Source organism: Gallus gallus, chromosome 2 (genome assembly GCF_016699485.2).
Source record: "Gallus gallus isolate bGalGal1 chromosome 2, bGalGal1.mat.broiler.GRCg7b, whole genome shotgun sequence".
NCBI lineage: Eukaryota > Metazoa > Chordata > Aves > Galliformes > Phasianidae > Gallus > Gallus gallus.
The window spans coordinates 70355926-70364485 of record NC_052533.1 but is presented as its reverse complement, the minus strand read 5'-3'; the positions used below and the strand labels follow the sequence as shown (position 1 = coordinate 70364485).

General features: G+C 37.5%; 1 non-coding gene across 1 annotated transcript; it reads right to left on the bottom strand.

Annotated features, from left to right (window-relative positions):
- Positions 1-254: 254 nt before the first annotated feature.
- On the bottom strand, positions 255-357 carry LOC112531985. The gene has a single exon (XR_003074185.1). It is a non-coding gene; the product is annotated as a U6 spliceosomal RNA (small nuclear RNA).
- Positions 358-8560: the final 8203 nt, after the last annotated feature.

Sequence of the window (8560 nt, the reverse complement as noted above, 5' to 3'; positions counted from 1 at the left end):
ATGAATGGGATGGGATGGGATGGGATGGGATGGGATGGGATGGGATAGGATAGGATAGGATAGGATAGGATAGGATAGGATAGGATAGGATAGGATAGGATAGGATAGGATAGGATAGGATAGGATAGCAGTTCCATTGGAAGGGACTTAGAGATCCTCTAGTCTGACTGCCTGTCCACAAATTAGGATATATTATTGAGGGCATTATCCAAATGACTCTTAAACACTGGCAGGCATGGGGCATTAACCACCTGCTGGGAAGCCTGAATTTCATGAATTTGTGTATCATCCTTGCAAAAGGGCTATACTAATCTCTGTATCATCCCAGTTTCAGTGTATATGCTACAGAAGGAGCACATGCTGAAATCTATCTTAAAAGCCAATTTGGGGTGCACTTTTAGTTGTGACTATGTAAGTCTGTGCTTGATGCTATTCAGTCAAATGCCACAAGATGACATGAGGTGTTTAGAAGAATGTCAGAGATTGTTCCAGGATCATTTCTGCAGATAGACATATAACTGCAACAAACAAACAAACAAACAACTGAATTATAGGCAGGAAGGCTGTCTCCTTCCTCATAATTTCAGAATAGAAAAATATTGGTATGTATCACTAGATACAGATATGTCTCCTCTCACTCTGATTTTTATGATTTTCATGTCTGTACAAGAATCTAGTTACGTTCTCAAAAATATACACAGATCTCTGAAAAAGAAATGAAGAAAAGAGTCTGGTTTGAGAAGGTGGGGCTGGATGAAGAATAAATCCAGCATTTAAATCCATCCTCAATTGTAAATTGAAATGGAATGGCCTACAGATCTCCCAGCTTCCACCCAGCCCCTTGGTAGGAGGAAATTTATCTGACTTTGGATCAGTTCATAGGAAGACTGAGAGCTGGCATGCAAGAGCAGTGCAAAATGATTAATGTGAGTGATTGGGTGCAGAAAAGTTGCCGAAGATCTGAGACGCAACAGTGCCAGGCCTGCTTAATGAATAGGAATTAACAGTGAAGATGCCAGAGAGTGGGAATATTACTATCTGTAGGGACAAAATATCTACGTGATATTGCTGTGAAGTCAGTAGAGTTGTCACAGGGAAGATGTGCTCTAAGCCAACAAAAAATAGTTATTCCTGATTTCATTATTTCTAATCACAGCCAATTTTTTTTTTTCTGCCACAGCTACCGCTTTTTTCTTTTTCTTTTTCCTTTCTTTTTTTCTTCTTCTTCTTCTTCTTTCTTTCTTTCTTTAACCTTTGTAGTCTTCGGGGGTCTTAAGATTTTTTGTTGGAAACCCCTAGAGCAAAATCTAGCAATGCCTGAAAGATTTCATGAGCTGGCATGGCAAGATTAAATGGTCAGTGGATTTGCACTGCAGATGGACTAGATGTTTATATTCTGAAACTGCTAATGGGGTCTTGTGAATTAAGCAGCTGGATGAAAAAATTAATTGTATCAGAATAGAATGCCTGAGTAAGCTAATTAACTAGTCATGACAGATTTTATTTTTTAAAGTAGCAGGTAGGGGACTTACTTTAAGTCTAAAGAATGTGCAGAGTATAGTTCAAAAGTAGAATTTTTTGCAGTGAATTTAGCTTACTTCACTACACGCAAAGCATTTGACAGCAGATCAAAGTCTTTTCATATTTATTCACCTTCATAGGCATGGATTCTTACTTTTCACCAACAATTTATTTCTATAGAATGGCCATGATGAATTGAATAAGGCCAGATAGAAGGAGCTCATCATTAGGTGGGCTGACCAAAATCAGTGAAGCCATGGCTGCAGTCATCATCTGAGGCCCTAGATCCTGTTTGAAGTGCATAGGCACTGATTATAAATCCTATGGTGTTGTGTTGCTTTTTTTATTCCTGCTCTCTAAAAGTAGTGTGTGGGTACCTGTAGGTGTCTTCTGTTAATATTCACGTTACATTAAAAATCTTTGTTTTGAAATTCTGGATTTCAAATTGTGAACAGGACAACTCAGTTACATAAGTAGTGGTGATATACAAATGCAAGGAATAAGCACATAATTGCAAATATGAGCACACATTTTTACTTCATTCCTGAAGAAGAGACAAAAATAAAAATGAAAAAGGAACAAGAGATCATGGTAGTCAGTGGCAGCACTAGAAATGTTGGGATTAATTGAAAAAGGGTATGTCATTTTACAAATAAGCTTCATATTTTTTAGATGCAGTAAGCTGGAAAGTAATTGGAATCTGTGGAGTATAGATAAATGTGAAATTTTATAGCTGATGTACTGACCCTACAGAATGGAAATCTTGCCATAGCTTAATTGAGGCTGACATTTTACACTGTGCTTCATCACTAACAATTCAGGGACCTGATCCACAAGTTATTGCACCAGTTGGAGTCTTTCCTCTGCTTTCACTGATCTCTGGATCAGACCTATGCCGCAGATGCATCCCCTTCTGTCTGAAGGATAATTTAACATACAGTTGTCAGAGCAATCAGAAAAGCCTTAGGCAATGTTGGAAGAGAACATCTACAGCTGGACAGAGACCTTGAGATGTGAGTGGTATAATGATTGTTAAAACCACAGTGATGTTTCTCAGACTTAAAATTTGAATAAATGTATTTCTTTATTGCTAACTTGTAACAGCCAACTTGTCTTAGGAAAAGTAAAACTTTATCCTGTGCATTGAGCCAGCTCAAGATCTTTTGCACAAGATATCCTACATTTTGTATCCTACATAAATCTTGTTTGGCTAAATGTGGACTATTACTACTTGCCTTCGTATAGGAATTGTGTGTTTTCTGTGAGCAAACATCTGTTTTGTAAGAGTCACTGAGCTCATCTATTTACTTACACATGTTAAATACAAAGTATAGAATAATCATTTGACATCCCAGAGGCTTTTCACATATGAACAGTTATGCAGGGGCTAATCATCTGGTGGCAATAGGGTAAGGACACCCACTGACTCTCAGAACAGAGACAAGATAATCAGTTTTGACTGAATAAAGATTATTATTAGTAAATCTCAAAATGTAAGTGTTTATTCATTCCAGGAAAAAGAAAAATGAACACTTTTCTCTGAGACTCATTGCTGAATGAAGCAATTTAATTTTTTTTTAGGACAAGAAAACAAATGCTTCTACTAGACAAGAAAAGGTAAGATAACAGCCATTATGTGTACCTAGTCATTGTCCCTCTTCTGCTACGCAGTGGATGCCTACATTCTTCCACTGTGGCTTTGAATAGATTAAAAACATCAAAATAAACTGCTTAGTTTTATACAACAAAGTGACTTTTAAAACTCATTAACTCTTGTTCTTTCCAACAGAGCTTTTAATGCAGTCACCTTACAATATTTAGCTATAGAATATATTCTTGCTACTATCCTCTAAATAGATTAGTTCATAAAGATAACATCTAAAGAAGTCATTTTAGTTGCTGTTGGGAAAAAAAATAATTTAGTTTAATTTCTTGTATCTCCGAATTCTTCCCATTTCTCTGTAATTGTATAGCATTATCACCATTCACTATTCTGTCTATTCTCGCATAGAGAATTGAAACATCATTTGAGTTTCCTCTGAGGATGGATTAACAAGATCTGCTGTGACATGACTTGATTAATTAATGAGTCTAGAGTATTCTTTGGTCCTTATGTGCTGTTCTTGAACCTCTTAGATGGGAAAATTCTAACCTTCAATATTTTAGAAGCCAACTGGGTAAAGCAAAATTCTTGTATGACCTTCACTAATAATAAAACTGAAAATCCATTATAGAGTCTACCTGAGTAGTTGTACATATTCAAGGTGATTTCATTCTTTCTTTTTTTTTTTTTTTTCATATTTAAAGAATTAAAGTTCACATGGTTGAAGTACAGAGTACAGAAAAGTACTTCACAGACTTTTTAAAATATGTAGATAACTCTGAAATTAATGCCTCCTATTTGTTTCCATGGAAACGGCAACAGGTGCAAAGAGCACAATAACAGACTTTAATAGAGCAAATTCTCAGCTACAAAATGGTATTTTTCAAAATTGTCAGCACTGTTAGCTCTGCATTTTCATCAGCAATGAACAAGAGCCAACACGTCCCAATCATAAACACCTACCCCAGTGGAGGTGAACCACTGTCACTACCACCACTGTTGAAATGCACCACCCACCATCTCACTGTGCTCACATCCACTATTTGGCCTCCATAAATGTTCAGCAAGTGTCAATGAATGTCAGTGGGTGCCATTTTTTTCCACATGGAGGAATTCAGTGATGCACCTTTGCTTAATAAGCACTTCCATGTTAGATGCTGTTCTGTCAGACTGCCCCTCCGCTGCTGTTTGTCACACAGCAACAAAATGTGATGAAATATTGGTGGGAAGGTTCAACCTCTACTGCCATACTACCAGCATCTGCCTCTAATGTTATGGGTGAACACAGTAAAATAGCGGGTATTACTTTCGGAGCAGCCCTTGTATGACTGGAAACCTCTCTACTTTTATTTCAGTGGTTTTCAAAAACTGGAAATCTCTGTGAGTTCTGCCTTGCAGAAAGTCATCTTACCCTGCACACACACCCCTAATGAAATGAAGAAGATTCAAAGGGCAAATACAGGATTACAGCTTGCACATCCCAACCATTGACTCTGTTTTAAAAACTTTGTGACCAGGTGTGGAGAGCCACCTTTGTAATATACATGAAAGATATACATTTAAATGTGATGAAAACCCCATGAAATTGCTTCTGTTTTATAGATGGCATGCTAATAAGACATTCAGATCCAAGCAGCAAAATAGGGTCCTCTAAAAAAATCTGATAGAAATGGAAGTCTGAAGCTTGGATCCTACAAATAGGACTTTTTTTTTTTTTTTTTTTTTTTTTTTTTACAACATTGTATTGTGATCACTGTGAAACTAAATTGCCTCAGAACTATAGGAATTATATCAAAAAATCAAAATCATTGGTGTTGTGTGGATCTGTCATCACTGTTATTTTCCACAGCAGTTGACAGTCCTAGCTAGATGGAAGAGATTTTAACTGGAAAGGGAACTGAAGAAGTTTCACAGCAAGGAATATCTGACTTCAAGCAAATGGAAGCAGGGTAGTTAATCATTCACAGACCACACATCAAAACCCTACTGTGTAAGACTTTCTGGAGGCTGTATTGTAGGTAAGCAATTTTCTCACTTTTTACAGCTATAACAGAGAACATGTAAAATAAATGATAATCTGAGCACTTTAAGCACTGACCTGTTCAGTGAAGAAGAGACAGAAAGACCATCATTATTTTCACTAGCTATATTTTGAGCACAACTTGCTTGAACAAATGCATTCTGTCAGAGCTTCCCAGATTCTGGAAACCACAAAATCTGGAAGCCACAGGCCACAGAACCATCCTGTTTGCAATGCTTGAGAGGGCAGAGCTAACAAGTAGGAATAAGAGTGTTCTTGAACTACCGAACACCTGCAAAATTATAACACTTATGCTACACTTATGCTGTTGTATTAGCTTATGCGTGAACTTAAACTCTCTGTCCACATAGTTTCTGAATTGAATTTGGAACTGTCCAAGTAGGCCCTAGCAAGGGGAGATTGAGTCATTGAAAGGTTGTGGACATATGCTTAGAAAAATTGTTTTGCAAAAACTGACGTATCTTCAGACACTGACAAAAGTAGTAAAGATGTGGGCTTACAGACCTGATAATGTTATAAATCAGATTGTTTGTGAAGCTTTGTTGGTTTTGTCATTGAGTCATCTCAGTGGAATCTCTCAGGATCTATAGTTTGCATGTTGGTGCTGAGGATGGTAGATAGTTTTTCCCTTTTTCTTCCCTCCCCCATCAAACAAAAATAAATCCTTTTTGAACTTAAGCTCATGGACCTTACTGTTTTGTACACCTCCCAGTAACTTGTTTCTCAGTATATGAATGTAAATATTTTAAATATCTTGTGCAGTTAAAAACAAACAGAACTGGAAATTAGATTTGTTAACTAATCAAACAGGGATCAAAATAATTGTTGATATTTCCTATGAAGAAAGGCAATAACTATGAAATGTACATTTCCTCCTCAGAGATCTTTTGAAAAAAGTTAATAAGATTAACATTGTGGATGTCAGCTGTTTTTGCCTTCACAGATGCCAGACAGCATTAGTAATAAGAGCCAGGTGTAAGTTCTTTGGCTAATAGCATTAGACCTCTTCCATCCTACATGCAGACATGAAGTTTGTTTTAATGAAATTAGACCTGAATACATCTAGCAGTTCAAAGTCAGTATTATAGCTAGGAAATAATTTACTGTGGGTGACAAAGAACAGCTATAAAATACAAGTTATGTCTAGTGAGATGGAAAAAATGAATTATTAGCCACTAACAGCCACCAGTACTACTGATCTCAGAAGAATAATGACAATGGCAGACATAGCATCAGTGGGTAAGGGGGGATTGCATGGACCCTTTATAACATCATGGAAAATCTGAAGTTGTTTTTGCCCATCTTAACTTTGGGTTATGAGAATCACACACTGCTACTACTAGTCTGGACATCTCTACACATGTAAATAGTTCCATATCAGAAACACACATAGTTCCTCAGAAAAATGGTGTTTCACATAGGCAAGACTAATATTGAGTTATTCAGTATTTAACTTTCACTTCACTAACTTCTAAGCATTTCCATGCAATTTTCCTTCTTTGATGTTTAACTTGGATAAATTCCATAGAATCATAGAATGGCTTAGGTTGGAAGGCGCCATAAAAATAGTCTAGTTCCTATCCCTTTCCACGGGCAGGGACACTTTCCACCAGACCAAGTTGTCCAAAGCCTCACCCAGCCTGGCAGTGAATACTTCCAAGGGTGGAGCACCAACAACTGCTCTGGGAAACCTGATCTAATGTTTCACCACTCCTGTAGTAAATAATTTCTTCCAAATATCTAGTCTAAATCTACTCTCTTTTAGTTTAAAGCCATTTCCCCTTGTCCTGCCGCTACAGTTCCTGATAAAGAGTCCCTCTCCAGCTTTCTTGTACTGCTCTGACCCTGGTGCAGGACTTTTCACCTTGTTGAACTTCATGAGATTAACAGGCCCACCTCTCAAGCCTGCAAAGGTCCCTCTGGATGGCATTCCTTACCACCAGGGTGCTGACTACAACACAATGTGGTGTTGTCTGCGCTTGATGGATAGTGATTTAGCAACTTTGTTCATCGGTTCCCTCAGATGCATCTCATCAGGTTCCTAGATGATCTCAAACCTGATATCCTCCTACAGTGAACAGTTCTTCATTCTTTCAGTTCCCACTTTTGTCTTCCACAACTTGCTAGGGCACTTGCTGGTGAGACCTTAGTCAAAAAAGTTATTAGTACATCAACCTTCTCTATATCCCAAGGAACCAGGTCTCCTGTTTCCTTCCTGAGAGGGCTACGTTTATATACAGAGAAGAAAGGCTACATTTGCTCATGACTGTGAAAAGTGTAGTGCTGGGACTTGCATGGTAAGCTGCAGTAGTTTTTGTTCTCCTCAAGAGATGAACAGTAAAATGTTATTGCACCAAGCTGTCCACCCAAAATGTCTCTTCCACAAATACATGTCAGCAGAATAAAACATCTGCTACTGCCTTAGCCATCACCATTTGCAGTACAGTGATTTAGTTTTAATGGCTGAGGAAGGTAGGTAGGCTTGCATTGCAATCACCATCATTGTGACTTGAGCTGCTGAGACACTCACTTCTGCTCAGTCTGTTTTGGGGCTAGTAAGCCTCTGTTAGGCAGAACAAGGAGCACAGTTGCTGGGAAGGGAAGCAGAAGCTGTAATATGTGACTCAGTGACTATAATTCAGCAAAACTTGTGTTTTGCCTATCATTAGAGAAGATTTCTGTACCAAGGGGAGAGAGAAGCTAGGAGCTCAAGAGCCTTACTCAGCCTCCCTGATTTAAGGAATGCAGTCTTCTGCATTCACTGTATGACTTGTGCCTTCAGTTTACAAGTTGAAATGCTCTGGACTAGTGTCCTTCAGGACGTGGTCTACTTCTACTGCACTGCTGGTCCATATTTTGAGTGAGAATGCAGAAATTCTGTAGCAATCTCTTCTAATGTGTATTACTGAGAAGTGAAGAAGAATCATTAGGAATGTTTTCTGTAATGCCTTATTGCTGCAGATGGAAACAACTACACTATATACTTCACTCATAAGTATTGATTTATTGATTTTAAGAATAAATACATAATAAATAAATAAATAAATATTTTATTATTGATTTTCTCTCATAAGACTTGATTTATTTAGCCCTCAGATCTTTCTCTTTTCAGTCTCAGAACATGTGTCATAATCACCAGGTAATTACATCAGTCTTATTCAAAAAGGAGGATAGAGAAAAACTAAAAATGATGACAATTAAGCATGCAAAGACATTTTTGCAGTTAACATTACCAAATCAGTATTAAAAGAAGAAAAAGGAAGAGCAATATCTTATATTGAATATAAGAATCATCATGTGTAGTCTGCTTGTTATGATTGAAATTATGAGTGCTAAGGAGTGAACTTTTCTCATATTCTTAGGTATTGGAGGACCACATTGTCCTGTAGGTTATC